We start from the raw sequence: 16,870 nt of genomic DNA on the forward strand, positions 1-16,870 counted from the left end.
ATGTGCTCGGTCGGCCACTACGGGGTCTATCGTCTAAACAACCCGTGGCTTCGAACTTCGAAATCATTCTCGCCACAGCTGCATTTGTCAACGGACCTTTACCCGTTCGAATCCCCTTCCTATCGCCATAGGATCGTAACGCTGAACTAGCATATTCCCCATTCTGATAATACAGATTCATTAAAAGCGCCTTTTCAGGTAGCGTCAACATGTTGCGACTGCTGGCGCATCTGATTCTCTCTCTCGTTGCAGCTCCTTTTATACACGATTGTCATGCGCAGTCACTGACGTTTTGCTGTCCAGCGCCATCTGTCGGACATTTTGTGAACTTTTTTTTTTTTTGGATCTAATAAAACCCCATGTCATTTCAAGCATGTGTGTCAATTTGTACCACTCTATCTACATTATTCCGTGGTTTATTAAGGTTACAAATTTATACTGACTTTTTGATCACCCTGTATGTTTCTCATAACGTTCTCACTGTTTCAGCCTGGATTTTCTACTCTTTGATTTTGTATTTTTGTTGCGTGCTACGAAAATGGAACGGCGAAAGTTATAGAATGGTATGCAATCAAGTTTTGTGTTAGGGAATCCGCGAGCGTGACCTCTGAATAGTTGAAACAGTCCGATGGGGAAAATTCCTTATCAATACAATAAATTTTTCGATGGCGCAAACTTTTTAAATGTGAAATTTCATCATTTTTTCACTTTCTTTTGGCTGCATTTGTTGCTATAGGCTCACTTTTCTTCATAAGTAAGACAGATTCTTTGATGAATTCTGCACAGCATACAAACCATACTTACAAGTGCATGAAATTCTAGAACTTATTTAATTTATGAAAAAAGCAATGAGCTATTAGATTTTAAACTTCCTGTTTAGAAAAAACTCGAATTTTACAGTTAATTATTTCAATTATTAGCACATTTTTTCATAGATTTGGAAAATCCTGGAGTTTCATGAACCAGTAAGTAAGGTTTGTATGCAAAAAGTATCGAAGAATCTCTTTTACTAATGAAGAAAAGCAAACCTATAGCAACTAATGCAGCCAACAGTAAGTGAAAAAATAATAAAATTTCACATCTAAAAACAAATTATTTTGCTATATTTTTGAACTTCCACTGCTATGAGTGTGAATGTTGAATCCTTCCTGGTCATGCTTATGAAGTTTTATAAATTTATTCGTAAAAGTATAGACATTGGAAATTAAAATGCTCTGTGGAGCCTTTCCTGCTCCAAGTCGGCCCGTTTCACGTCCTAACCCCCTTAGGAGTAAATTTTGATATTCTGAGTGTAAGCTAGATTTGGGGCAAAGTGCTTGGAATTCTGCATGAATTTTATATTACACTTACAGAATCACAATAAAAAATTATTAAAATTCTCCTATTCGATATATTCAAAAAACCTTGTGAGAGAAGATTACTACTTACAAAGAGATTAAACAGAGAAAGTTTTGTAAAAATCTCTTGAACAGTCTTTGAGAAAAACATACATACATTATTATTTGAAAGTGAAATTTTTAAATTCAGTGAAAAAAGTTAAGTATACATAATGCAGGGAACGTAACAGTAAATGTCTTAATTTCATGCAAAGTATGCTACAAAATTTTATTGCCGTATCTTCAGAATTGGGGTTATGGTGCATCCTTTAAACAGTGTTTGTTTTTCATGAACGTCCCCCTTTAATCTTGTCACCGTCCCGGGTTTTTCTTATCTCGTGGAACTTTCTTTATCCCTACTTTACCGCTGATTCATCTATCAATAGGTAATGCCCATTTATATTTAATTAAAGTTATAATTACGTCATCAACTTTCGTCTATTCTTTGGTCTTAGTAATTCTCAACTGGCATGTCTCCTCCGCCGCTGCGCGATACTCAGCTTCTGAATGGTTTTTCGGCGTTAAAGCTCCATGCCTCACTGTCGGTAGTTGGGTTGGGTTGTTTGGCGGAAGAGACCAAACAGTGAGGTCATCAGTCCCGTCAGATTAGGGAAGGATGGGGAAGGAAGTCGGCCGTGCCCTTTCAGAGGAACCATCCCGGCATTTGCCTGGAGCGATTTATGGAAATCACGGAAAACTTAAATTAGTGTGGCCGGACGCTAGATTGAACCGTCGTCCTCCCGAATGCGAGTTCAGTGTGCTAACCACTGCGACAGCTCGCTCGTTACTGTCGGTAGTCAACAACATTGGACATACATTGATATTAGATGAACTTTCATATGCTGTATGGCAGTCAGTATCAACTACCAGTGTCATATGCCATCAACTTTCTCTTAGTAGTCACTCATGCTGCACAAAAAAGTATTACCAACATGTTTGTGCTTACCAGTTTTCTTAACCTTGTTCTTGTACGATGTGAACATAGGACTTGTGAGATATTCACTGAGTCCGCTACTGAAAGATCTTCCCTAAATGACGCCTGCATTATTTCTACTCCATTGTTAAAAATTCATGTCTGCTACTAATTTTACTAACATCCTCGTGCTGAGTAAAGGTAAGCATTTTTGTATAAATGTACACCACTTATTCAGTCATTGGGACGTAAGATCGCAATTTAGAAATAATATTATTCAAGAGCAATCACGAAAAGTTAATGTAAACTGCATTCCTCACAGACAAGCTACATCTCTGTAGATCATATATGTACTACAGTCAAACATTTGTTTCTCTCACTTAACGCTTTTTCCAGTTGTTACTGTAAAGACATTTCCAAAAATTCTCCAAAATGATCTTAAAAATCCTTTGAAAAGCTTTTGATAGTGAACGAAAATTCTTCAGGGCCGCTTTAGCTGTATACAGGTTGATCATTAAATGGCTAAACTTGGAATTTACACAGCATAAAGTGAACGTCGAAAGCGTCAGAATTAATGCTCCAACAAAATACCCACTGAACGAGAGCAAATCACAGCAAATTAGATCACGTATAGGAGAAACAAAAATTGAAATATATAGGGCGGAAACTGTGGTAGTGGACTCCGTGTAGTGAAAGAGGTCACTCACCAAAGATGTGTTATAATACTCAAGGTCAAAAAAAGGTGAATCCTTATTAAACATGGTCCTAAAATGCAGTACACAAGAAAAGAGGAGTACACTTAGCAAATGCAAGATCTCCGCCAGAAGGATTAAACCATAGTTCATGTAAATCAGCTATAAAAACGAAACGATTTTTTTTTAACCGAGTGTAGTCGAACACAAATAGCGAGAAAATGGGGCAGCAAGCGAACACTAATTAACCGGGCAGAACTGATAAGAAAAACTATTTGGAAACACACCAATAAAACTGTGCTAAGATAACTGCCAAGGAGCTATGAAAGTACTCAATCCGTCATAGGTTCTTCACCAGACTACTGAGAGTAGTCCATCTTGAATGGTACCCACCGTACGGCTGCTCATAGTTCCTACGCCACTGTTTTAGAACAGTTTTCATGTTTGTTTGTAGGTGATCTACATGAACTATGGTTTTAGCCACCTTTTGGAGATTTTGCATGTGCTAACTGCACTCCTCTTTTAATGTGGACTGCGTTTTAGAACAATGTTTAGTAAGGAGTAAAGTTCTAGTCCTTGAATCTGTTGTAGCTCAGCTTTGGTGAGTGACCTCTTTCACTACACGGTGTCCATTAGCAATCTTTCTGCCTTAAATTTTTTAAATTTGCAGTGATTTGCTCTTGTCCCCTAGGTATTTTATTGGAGCATGAGTGTGCATTATCACTGATTCTCCCCTATACGTTATAATTGGCAATGATTTGCTCTCGCTCGCATGATATTTTAGTGGAGCATGAGTTCTGACGCTTTCGACATTCACCTTATGCTGTATAAATTCCAATTTTAGCCAACATTTATGAGGTAAGGCAACTTGACCGTTGACATCGTAAATTCTCTCTAGCGTTAAAAAGTGAGAAGTTGTGAGTAAAAGCATGTTCCTCTTTCTTGCTATTATACACTATGTATTAACAGATTTTTATGAAAACATTTCTTGTATTTAATACGGATTATGACCTGATGATGCACCCGTATGGCGTAAAACCGGTTGTATTGCCTAACGAAGGAACCCGTAGACAGATAATGCCTCCTTTAAGAGCTTTCATTCATTTTCCAAAAAAAAAAAAAAAAAAAAAATTGCAAGTTTATTTTGGAGAATATTTGGAACTTTTTTTATAGTAACAGTTTATAATCTGAGCAGTGATTTCCCTAACAACAAAATAGTCTGTGCTTTTGTTAGCATCACATCACACATCTTACATTCTAAAAATATCCCCAGACAGTGTGTGTACGTTGTAAACAAATTTTCGGACAGATTAAGTGTGTCAGATTGAGTTACCAACTGATATAAAGGTTTGATCTATCAAAACGTCCTTATTAAACTGCTCCAAAAGGCCGCATACGAATATCTTAACCATGTTGCAAGTGACACATTGACTCCGACTGTTTCGAAAGGAAAATGATTCAGATTTATGTGATGTCATCCTAAGGCACGTTTGATATAACGTCTGAAATTCTTGTCAAGGTAATGTCGATAGGGATCCTTCAATTGAGCTCCGCCTCAGTGCATCCACCGCTTTTGCTCAGTTAAGCTGCTGTCCTTTCTCTACTGTCCTTAATGCCGACGGAAATTTAAACTCTGTTGTTCCTTCCGTAGTCTCTAGTGAGCGACTAATGATGTCACATACAAATGGCCTTTTTGTACAATAAGGTGTACTGTGTTGATTTGATTGCCTTAGACTGAGCAGGTACATTCATCTTTCCAGCAGTACTTCTTTCTGGAACTTACTTCTCTCGACGAATAACGGTAAATGTCGGAAACAAGACGTAAAAATTCTGCGTTGTTTATGAAGCCAGTTACAGAAATTGTGGAAGGCCTCAAATGACGTTTATTTGCAATGACGTTCCTCCATTCAGGAAGACTCGTAATAGGCCCTTACAAGCAGGGAAAGGAAGGCATTCTGCGATACAGGAGGGGAGCCGTATGACAAATCGCCGATGTTCCCGTCAGCAGTTTTTGTAGCCATTGAGGGTCCAGAACACGGCTACGGTAGGAGAAACCGATGTTAATAACGCAGGGGTCGTACATCAGCTTCTGACACGTCGGCAGATGTACAGCCCCCGCGTGGGATTTCCAGAGCTGTTGGACTGTATATAGTTCAGCCATCGCCCTGCATTTAAATGACCTCCTTCTTCCACCGCTCATCCAATATAATCTTTGCCCTAAAAGTGACCATTCCGACTCGGATCGTGCGCAAGGAGTACAATATCCATTGCCGCCAGTCACCCTCTTCGGATTTCGCCCGGGTGGGTGGCTGAAGCCATAAAGAACAGAGTGCCCCCGCCCTGACCGTAAACAAGAAACTGCGAGCTACATAAAGTGCCAACGCCCCCTCTTCCACCCTCGCACGGTTCCTCAGGCCCACCTCTCTCTCCCTCTGCCCCTCCCTCCCCCTGCTCGTCTCTTACAGGACGCGGTGGGTGGAGAAGACGGGGGGAAGGGGGAAAAAAACTTTTTTCCTTCCCGAAAATTTCGTCCGCACATAAAATGCGATTCATTGCCCCATCCGAGACGATAAGTCTTAGTTAAGCGGCGGACAGCGTTACAACCACTCAGCGGTAATCCGGTGTTCCTTCATTCCGGCCGCCACCTCGCGCCGCCGCCCGGGTTTCCGCTCCGCTGTTCCGTTACTGCGCTTCCACCGCGCCGGAAGAAGAGGGGAAGAAGAGGAGGAGGAGGCGGCGAGCGCGGATATGACCGTCGGGTCCACCGCCGCCTGATGTATAGGCAGCACACATTGCGCTAGATGGAACGCAATATGTCCGCTCTAGAAAGGCAATAACCATTAGGTTTTTCTCTCGCCGAGAGGCCCTCGGAGGAAAAGAGAGAGAAAGAGAGAGGGGTGGGGGCGAAAACGGCCCCATTCCGAATGACACGACCGGGCGAATATCGGGGAAATTTATATTGTGGGCGGGGCGCGGGGATATGAAGTGGGTGGCGGCTATCGGCATCGATCTCCCGGAGGCGAGCGTAGCCTCGGCGGCGCGGTCTGCGGAACGCCGTGCCAAGAGCCTAACCTCTGACTGGGCAGGACCCCGTGGCCGTGCCCGCATTACTCTCCCGGCAGCAGGCAGGGTCGAACATAACCCTCGCCGGCCGCCGCCGCCACCGGCGCACCGCCGCCCTAAATCTTCCGTAGCGCGCCGCGCCGCCTCTGCTGACAGAAGTTACCTAACGCTGCGCCACAACGGCCACTGCCGAGGTCCTGCTCTCGCTAGTTCCTATTCTCTTAGCAGTACCTCATCCGCTCTCTCGAGCACTCTCCTTGCACATTTCTCTACATCATCGCTACTGGAGTCCGCAGATATTCATCCGAGACAGGGTGAGGTTCTAAAATCGGCGTTTTTGTTACACCGGCGCAACTGATTCGGTGAATCTAAAGACGTGTTGTGCCCCGAGAATTAGGGTAAGGTTGCTATTGATGGTCTGGTTCCTTCAATGGGCCAGTTCGATTTCTCTGTGGATATTAACAATACGCGCGTACTACCAGTCAGTAAGTGTAGCTCTACTCTCTGTTGCCAAACATTCACCACCTTACTTGTGAGTTGTCCCACGAAGGTTCAAAAAAGAAAAAAGAAAAAAAAATGATTTGCACTATGTTCATGTAATTGACTAGTATTAACGATTGATACGTCGTACGGACATGGTAATAGTCATAAAATTTCCCCTGCCCTCATTGGAAGAATGAACAATTCAAACCATTTCTTCATATTCGCAATATAAAGTCATGTGCTGCGGACGGAGACTGGGTATTACTAAGCGCTGCAGTGACAGTTGCCTTGAATGAGCCGGCTCGAATTTTGTCTAACCTTAGTCCTAAGTAAGCCAGTATGAACAAAATTCAAGTCACCGTTTCTAATAATTTGTACGTGTTTTGATAATTAGTCTAACATGTTATTTTTTTTATCTTCGAAGACGACATTTTACTTTCAGCCACCTTGGTTTCGAATACATGTTATTCAACTTCAGAAACCAAAAAAATTGCTAAAACCTAAAATTTGAAATGTGTTGACACTTACTTAGATGCGTATGTGTAGTATTTAACAACTGTTACACTGTAGCCCATACACGTAAAGTGCCTGGCCCAGTGCGGGAAACCAGTCGACAACGACACGGTTCTTTTTTTCTTTAATACAGATGTTTCATAAACAGGGAATACTTATAACCTCTGTGTGTAGTTCAGTGAAATGCAAAAGATAAGGTTCAAGTTCACTGAAAATAAAATATTTATTACAATATCCGAGGACTTGATTACACATCCCCGCCCGCACGCTTATAATAACCTCCTCCTAAATTTGACAAGAAGTGCACAAACTTATTCTGTCCACTGATTAATTGTTATCTACACAATATGTTTCAGAAGGTAGATTAATAGACATCTTTTTGGACGTTTATACTCTTCTTCCTTTCTGTGCTTGCTGAGAAGAAATGGTGAGATATTCCACCTCATGCAAGAAGACTCTGCTTGTTTGTTTTTCTTTAGCTAAACATTTGTCAATACTGTTTGTGTTATCTTCAGTGGTATTTATCTTTATTGGTAATTTTCATACTCAGGTTTATGGAGTTTTTTCTATCTGGTCATCATGATTTGGGTTTTCAGTGGTTTTCTTAAACCATCTCCGTCAAATTACTGGATGATTCCTTCATCTAGGCCACGGCCAACAACCTGTCCATATTTATCTAGTGAAAAATCTGTAGACCATTTTACTTCACTACGTCGGTCTCCAGATTCTTCGTTATAGAAATATAGACAAGTGGTTTGTCGTGGTCTAAATCATAATGGCCAGACAGAGAGAAGTCCATCCTTCTGAACATGAAACTGACCATTCAAATAGTCCTATTGAAGGTATCCCAAAATGTTCTGAAACATGTGTGGGCAAAGAAAAACAAACAGTGTCTTCCACAAGGCGGAATATCTTTCCAAAGGCGTGTGGTAAAGCAGGCGCTTATCGGTATATCGCGTGCGGCGAGAGAGTCACTGATTTTTCTCTGTCGCTCAGCCAAAATCAAGGGGGCAGAGCCTAATGCATGCCATGCACAAAGTGAACACAAATATTGTGTACTAGTCTTAAGTAAAATTAAATGTTTGAATATTATTACAAAGCTTACGGGAAACTGAGACAAGTACGAAGGTTTAGAATCTCAGCATGAACCGATAATTAGTTTCTTCAAAACTCCAGTTTTTCCGAATTTTTGAAAGTGCATAACAGAAAGTTTTAATTTTGGAATTCGGTTCAGTTGGTTATAAACATATTCTGCAGATATTTTCAGGAAGCTACCTTTTTTACTTTTTTAACTATTAAGTAAAAACCATTTTTTATGCAAAAAACAATAAAAATGAACTAGATTAACTTACCTTAGTACATAAGATACGAAGCTAAAATGATACCATTGTATTTTATAAAAGTAATAATGAAACTATACCAACTTTAACTGGGGTATTGTAATTCAATAAAGGCACAGAAATTTCAAAGTCAGTTCAGAGGCCTCTATCAACCCTGAGTTCCGTTTGAAAAGTACTTGATGTTTAAGTTTAAAATTTGTTTAGCTGAGAATTTTATAGAATATAAACAGAATATAGATTTAGTTAGAGAAAAACTGTATGTCTTCAACTAACAACGACATAAATAAGTTTGTTGTAAAAAAAAAGGGCGCTAGTTAGCACTATTGCCGACGCTTGAAGCAATTTTGCATGAATGGTTCCTTCGCATCTGCACTGCGAATATACAAAGACTGAGGTGTCTGCAGTGAGGAGATAATTCGGTCATCGTCAGCCATACGTAATGTGTTACGCACTGCCACAGGGTGCGCCGTGATTCTGTCTACGTCCGTGTCCGCTTAAGCCTCGGATGGCGGTAATGATGACTGACGTGTTTGTTCTTTCAATCGATTGAGATATCGCGTACATCTTGTGAAACTGTGTAAAAGCGAACTTACTTGGACTGACGATTTAACTGGAAAGTCCGTGTTTCGTTTTCGATGTTCTGCTTTGTGTGCTGCCCGCTATTCATAGAAAACGGTATGGCAAGTGTACAAATAGTATAAATCGTCTCTAAGCTGTGTCAAGCACTGCGTACGATAGAGCTAGCTTTAATGATTTTCCAAACTAATTCTTGTGAGTATGAACTTTTATCAGAATATACATCTCACTTAAACAACAGTAGACTTTTATGTGCGGTCGGAATTCCTGACTCCTCATAGAGAGTTATCACATCTATTTTCAGTTTCGGCGACCTGAATGTTCGACATGTGGGCTGAAGACTATGAACAGTACGTTCATGAATGGAAGACGTGATTGACACTGTAATGAAAATGAAATGGAAGTGAGCGGGACTTATAATCAGATGAATCCGTGGCGGCGACATGGTTGAAGGTGGATGGATGGCATAAAAAAACGTACAGAAGCTCCCCAGATAATATCTTCGCTTATTTCGATATACAGAAAGTTCATGCCATGCACAGAAAAACTAATAATACGCTCTGGAACTATACTTTGGAAGTTCCATCTTGAATTTTTTTTTACCTATAACTCTTGAGGCAATTTTACACTGTGCATTTCTTTTCTCATGGATCCATTTCTTTTCCCATGGATCCATCTTCAACTAACCCAAACGCAAAAATGCTAAATGCAAAAAACTCATCAAGTGCATCTAAGACTTCAGTGTTAAAATTTATAGTTTTATTCACGATGTTTTAATTATTCCTTAATTTATTCACATATGGATCGATTTACTTTCTTTCAGATTTGTCAATGTAGAAACTGACACCCAAACCTCCAGACGGCAGACACTCATATCGTTGCCAAACATTGTACGTCGATAGCACGTGTTCACCTTCCCAATTATGAAACACATCTTTTCTACTGCAGGTTCTTTGCCCTTCAAAACGACGTGCCGAATGCAGTAAACAAATGAGGAGTCATTCGTCAGCTGTTGTCCATGAATGCAGTATGCAGCAAACATTCGTTAGTGATGTTGCTGTAAACTGTATTCTCAGTTCTAGTTAAGTGCAGCGTGTACATTATCTCTAATTAAAGAGTTTAGAAATACAGGGAAAAGAAGACCAACAACATTCAACAACAAATTCTATTCGTGATATGGACCCAGTACACTGGCACTCCCACCCAAACCTCTAGATGTCAGACACTGAGATACGTACCAAACGTTGTATGTAGAAAGAGTATCAACCGAAACACGTGTTTAGTTCGTGCTATGCGCTGTCGTCCAGTAGAACATGCGTAGACAATAATTAAAAGTAACACCAGAACTACTGAGGACAGTAGGAGAATAACTGTGAGTAAGTAATATGTCTAGCTTCCGTGGGGAATTTGGTAGAACATTAGATCGTAGTACCAAGGGTCTTGGATTGATACGCCAATGATGATATTTTTTTTACTATATTATGCGTGAAAGTTTTATATGGAACTATTAATGCTTCCGCACGTGTGATGCAATTGTTTCTTTATTCTTCCGTTCCGTTCGTTTATGTTTATCCTGTGAAACTACAAATGCACTAGTTGCTTCAACACTAGTGTTGGCTGTTCTGTCGCACATATCCGACAGAACGCCACACCTATCTATATAAAAGTACTCTATAGTTTTGCTACTTTTAAGTAATGAAGCGAAACCAGATTCCCAAAAGAACATTGCTACAAACTCCGAAAAATCCTTTTACATGTCAGGAAGATGTTCTCCCATATAACAGTCTCACGCGTAAACAACTAGAACAAATTGTCATAATTGAGGTTTTAAAGCGGGACCTTTGGCACGACGACCTCACGCTCTACCAACTGACCCATGTGAGATCTACAAAACTGTCACTCACAGATACGCCTTTCCTGAGCTCCGTAGTTCTGGTGTTACTTTTAACTAACGTTTACGCATGTTCTACTGGACGACAGCATATATCACGAACTAAACAAGTGTTCCGGTTGGTGCTCTTTCTACATACAACATTTGGTACCGGATCTCAGCGACATCTAGAGGTTCGGATGGGAGTGCCAGTGTACTCGGGTCCATATCACGAACAGCATTTGTTATTGAATGTTATTTGTCGCCGGGTGCTGTGGTCGAGCGGTTCTAGGCGCTTCAGTCTGGAGCCGCGCGACCGCTGCGGTCGCAGGTTCGAATCCTGCCACGGGCATGGATGTATGGGATGTCCTTATGTTAGTTAGGTTTAAGTAGTTCTAAGTTCTAGGGGACTGATGACCTCAGCAGTTAAGTCCCATAGTGCTCAGAGCCATTTGAACCATTTTTTTGTGTTCCATACTACCAACTCTCAAGATATGTGATGCTTTTCGTTTAACAACTTGTATGTGTCCTGCATAAGTAAGCAGAATGTATCAAACCAATATTGTTGGAGTAATTGGATGAGATCACTATCATGCAACTGTCTCTTAAAGGAGTCAGGCCAGCTAGCCCAAAGCGTCATATCCCTTCTACAAATCATTGCCAAACCGAATAACTGATTCTGTAAGGGTCAGAGGTACACCAACGCATTATGGACTTGCTATATTTGTCCACTTTGAATTATTCCTTTCCCAGGAATAAATCGCCCATTTTTTCTGAAACTGTGATCATTTGTTTGTCTGCCGTCCCTTCGGATAATTCTTTCGTAGTGTGGTTTTTTTTTCTTTTCCTTCTTTTTTTCCTTTTTAGAATGAACATAAAGCTGGTTGCTGAGCTGTTTAATCAACCCTTGTTTGACATCCAGGATAATTTCTGGCATGATATCAGTCCACTCCGTTCCAGTCACCTGTCCAAGTAACTGAAGAGGGCTTCTACGCTCTCACCTTCTTACGACGTTTCAGAAGAGTCAGCCCACAGTTCGCCGTTACTAAGGTCCAGTACGAAACTAATGCGGACGGGATGCAGCCTTTCAGAACCACGAGGCTGAGTGCGTCCCGTTCCACTGCTCTGACCAAGAAAAAATCCAACGCGCATCACTCGCATGGCAGTCAGCTTCACAAACCACTCAGTTACGGAGACGAACGAAGAAATACAAGGAGATGTGGAAAAAGAGGGAAGTAGCAAGGAAATTGACGGACGTCTTATTAAAAAAAGTTTCTAAAGAGTTTAAGTACCTCGGTAGTATCCAATCACGTGATGGAAAATGTAACAGAGATACCCAATAACGATGTATGCAGGGAAGGGCGGCTATCCAAAAATTAAACTTTTTACTTTGGTCCTCAAAAATGAGTTTAAGATTAATTTATACAAATCCATCGTTGAACCAATAATAAGCTATGGGAGTGAGTGCTGGGAAGACACAGAAAGAAATAACAAGAGACTTTGGGCGTTATAAATGGGCCACTTGAGAAGAGCCCGTAGGTTTTGCCGTTTTGACAACGTAAGAAATGAAATAGGAGAAAGGACGCAAACTCATTAAAATAATCCAGACGAAACAGAAGAAAGACAGCTATGAGGGTTTGGGCATGCCACAAGAATGGGTGAAGAGAGATGGCCCAAGAGAGCGCTTTCGTGACAACATCGTGGAAGGCAGAGTGTGACTAAGTGATACCCAAGAAGCGATGGAGGGAAGAGAAACGGAAGAGGATGAGGAAGAATGACGAGATGGAGACATTTCGCGACAAAGATGTATAGTGCGGTGACAGCTTTGGGGCGCCAGTGAAAGGGAAGGAGGAAAAAGAAGGAGAAGAAGAATAAGTTATAGTCTGTGGCGTGTGACTGAGGACATTGGACACTTAATTAAGCTACAGACAATATAACCTGCTGCTTTTCTGTTCTCGTGTCCGTCGGCCGTCGTAATTTAATATATTATTATTATTATTATTATTGCCGACTTACGTGGTGGGCCTTAACAAAAATGATATTTCATTCAATTCTGATTTACGATTAAATGCTTTTGTGAAGTTCTCCTTTTTAACAATATTAATCTTAAATTAGTTGTTACGTTAATAAATGTTAGACTCGCTGAATCTTAAAACATGAGCATGTAAGTTGAACAATGGTATAAACTTTTCATACTAATTTCCTCGGCTAGTCAGTTCACTTCAAAGCAAAAAATCTTTAGAATGAGATTTTCACTCTGCAGCGGAGTGTGCGCTGATATGAAACTTCCTGGCAGATTAAAACTGTGTGCCCGACCGAGACTCGAACTCGGGACCTTTGCCTTTCGCGGGCAAGTGCTCTACCAACTGCGCTACCCAAGCACGACTCACGCCCGTTCCTCACAGCTTTACTTCTGCCAGTACCTCGTCTCCTACCTTCCAAACTTTACAGAAGCTCTCCTGCGAAACCTGCAGAAGTAGCACTCCTGAAAGAAAGGATATAGCGGAGACATGGCTTAGCCACAGCCTGGGGGATGTTTCCAGAATGAGATTTTCACTCTGCAGCGGAGTGTGCGCTGATATGAAACTTCCTGGCAGATTAAAACTGTGTGCCCGACCGAGACTCGAACTCGGGACCTTTGCCTTTCACGGGCAAGTGCTCTACCAACTGAGCTACCGACGCACGACTCACACCCGGTCCTCACAGCTGTACTTCTGCCAGTACCTCGTCTCCTACCTTCCAAACTTTACAGAAGCTCTCCTGCGAACCTTGCAGAAGTAAATCTGAGAACCGGGCGTGAGTCGTGCTTCGGTAGCTCAGTTGGTAGAGCACTTGCCCGAGTTCGAGTCTCGGTCGGGCACACAGTTTTAATCTGCCAGGAAGTTTCAAGAAATCTTTAGTTATTAATTAACAATTGCGGCCCACACACGGGCGAGAGTATTTTTTATTACTTCCGTTAACCATTGTATTGTAGTCGGAGTCCTGGCTCTGGCTCTCGGCTGCTGTACTGAAAATAAAAATCTTAAAGCTACGTATTTTCTGCAACGACGGGCGGCTGTAGAGAAAAATGTATATTATGTTAATAGCGGGCGAGTTTTTCGCTTCCGCTAAATTTTTTATAAGTTAACATCGCCACGTAATGGCGTCGTTGGCTGCATCGGCCGCTGCGATTGTTGAACTGTAAATTACTCGAATGCAGGTCAATTCAAGGAAGGCGGACATGAAATCGGGATCACCTCTTACAAATTAAAAGTGAACAATGATATTAAATCAATATATTATCTGCTTAATTTGTACAAATATTCTTAAATTTGCAAGCACACGCAAGATGTCCGTCTACACGCAATGAAGACGAGAAGAAGTGAAGACGACTAAAAAGTTAACGACGACTAAAAAGTTAACAAAAGAGCGTATCTTATCGTCTCTTTAGATCATTTTGTTATATTACTTTGCCCTCGAAACTTACACAGAGAAATTATTATAATACGGATAAATGAGTAAATGTATATTACCCAATTTTTAAATGTCTCTTCTTTATAAATACTGTCTTTTAAGTCTTTTATTATTATTATTTCGCTGGGGACGCTATACTGTGTTACGAGATGTGGGAGACGCAGCATCTTAAGGTGTCTGCGGTGGGGACCGCTGCGACGTGGCGGCGTACGCGGTGTTGGTACTGGTGCTCGATGAGTGTCGACAGAAATACTCGGCCAGCGAAGCGAGGCTGGGCGAGGACACGGCGGCGGCGGCGGCGGCAGCGGCGTCACTATTTCGGCGGCAGCTGTCAGCCCGGCGGACACGCGACGGCGCCCAGCCGCCCGCCCGCCCGCGCAGGCGCGCCCTGTCCGCCTTCACGGCCCACCACGTCCGGCACCTCACCTCGCTCCATCTGACACGCCGGCCGCACCCACCAGCCGCACGGCCGCTTTGAACACCGTCAGCCCAAAGTGTCCGCACGTTAGGCTCTGCCTTGGCAGGCGTCTCGGGCGAGGCGATCGACATAAATTTCTGCCGAATGGCACCAATAGCATGTCATGTCGTTTTCTCAGTTATTTCGTGTCTTGGTCTCTCTACTTCTTCTTAATTGCCACGTCATTTGCTTCGACAAGATGCAGTGGATGTAGCAATCTACTGTTCGTAGGGAATAATGTCGTTCATACCTTATCACGTCATACGCTTTCACGGCTGATGTTCACTTAAGATTTCCGAGTAGAGAGGTCTTCATTGATATGTTGTTGTGGCCTCCACTCCAAAGAGTCCGAAGCTCCTGGTCTCGCGACCGCGTTCTCGCTTTCCGAGCACGGGGTCCCGGGTTCGATTCCCGGCGGCGTCATGGATTTTCATCTCCTTCGAGATCACTGGGTGTTTGTGTTGTCCTCATCATTTCATCATCATTCGTGACGGTGGTGAGATTGGACTGAGAAGAGGTAGGGAATTTGTACGGGCGCTGATAACCGCGCAGTTGAGCGCCCCACACACCAAACACCATCATCATCCAGTCCAGAGATCTGTCTGATGCAGCTCTCCATGCTATTATTTCCTGTGTAAGCCTCTTCATCTCCGAGTTACTACTACAAGCTATATCCCTCTGAATCTGCTTACTGTATTCAGCTGTTGGTCTCCCTCTACGATTTTACCCCCCCCCCCCCCCTCCCACTTTTCTCTCCAGTACTAAACTGGTGATCCCTTGATGCCTCAGAATGTGTCCAACCAACCGATCCCTTCTTTCAATCAGGTAGTGCAACAAATTTCTCTTCTCCCCAATTCTATTCATTACCTCCTCATCAGTTCCGTGATCTACCCAACTGATCTTCAGCGTTCTTCTGTAGCACAGCATTTCAAAAGCTTCTATTCTCTTCTTGTCTAACCTGTTTATCGTCCATGATTCACTTCCATACATGGCTACACTCCATATAAGTACATTCAGAATAGGCTTCCTGACAAACCTATACTCGATGTTAACAAATTTCTCTTCTGCAGAAATCCTTTTCTTCCCATTGCCAGTCAGTTGTTTTGCTTCCCAAATAGCAAAACTCATTTACTACTTTACGTGTCTCATTTCCTCATCTAATTCCCTCAGCATCACCTGATTTAATTCGACTGCATTCCATTATCCTCGTTTTGCTTTTGTTGATGTTCACCTTATATCCTCCTTTCAAGATACTGTCCGTTCCGTTCATCTGCTGTTCCAAGTCCTTCGCTGTCTCTGACAGAATTACAATGTCATCGGCAGACCTCAAAGTTTTTATTTCGTCTCTATGGATTTTAATCCCTGCTCCAACTTTATAATTTTTCCTTTACTGCTTCCTCAATATACAGATTGAATAACATTGGGGATAGGCTATAACCCTGTCTCATTCCTTCTCAACCACTGCTTTCCTTTCGTACCCCTCGACTCTCTCTGCGTTATATGTTACTATAATTCTTATGATGCTAAATGTAATTAAATAATATACTATATATATATATATATATATATATATATATATATATATATATATATATATTAATTTAGCAATATCATCTCAAAAATTCAATGTCTCTGTGCTAGAGTAAAAGGCATTACAGTTGTGCAAATGAACATATGATCCTTTCCAAACATAGGACATCATCGTTAAATGTTACGATATATCATAGCATCTGTGATACTCATATGTTTGTAAGCTCTTTGTATGTATCAAAACAGGTGGTGCGTGGTAGAAATCTTCTCAGTGACAAATCTTATGTGTTCAGTGAGAACAATTTACGTGTGCAACAATAAGAATGCAGTGGGAATGCATTTACATCTGTTGGACGAATTGTATGAAAACAAACACTCGAAACCGACGTTTCACGTAAGTCACATACAACGAAAATCTGTAACGCAACCATCTGTGTGTGGCGTGCTTATAATTATGTATTATTTATATTTTAGGACAATTAATCTGTAAAAAACACACCACATGTCATAAAGAAAGCATGTAAACCGTCTGAGGGAGAATCACAACGATTCGAAACCGGTAACGGTACCCTTTGAATAAAGGAACTGAAAGGAAATTTGTGGC

The 16,870-nt window shown here is 41.6% G+C and overlaps 1 non-coding gene across 1 annotated transcript; it reads right to left on the reverse strand.

Annotated features, from left to right (window-relative positions):
- Window positions 1–13,433: 13,433 nt before the first annotated feature.
- Window positions 13,434–13,508, reverse strand: Trnas-uga (transfer RNA serine (anticodon UGA)). Its single transcript has one exon. It is a non-coding gene; the product is annotated as a tRNA-Ser (tRNA).
- Between the last annotated feature and the right edge of the window lie 3,362 nt (window positions 13,509–16,870).

Source organism: Schistocerca nitens, chromosome 5, assembly GCF_023898315.1.
Source record: "Schistocerca nitens isolate TAMUIC-IGC-003100 chromosome 5, iqSchNite1.1, whole genome shotgun sequence".
Taxonomy (NCBI): domain Eukaryota; kingdom Metazoa; phylum Arthropoda; class Insecta; order Orthoptera; family Acrididae; genus Schistocerca; species Schistocerca nitens.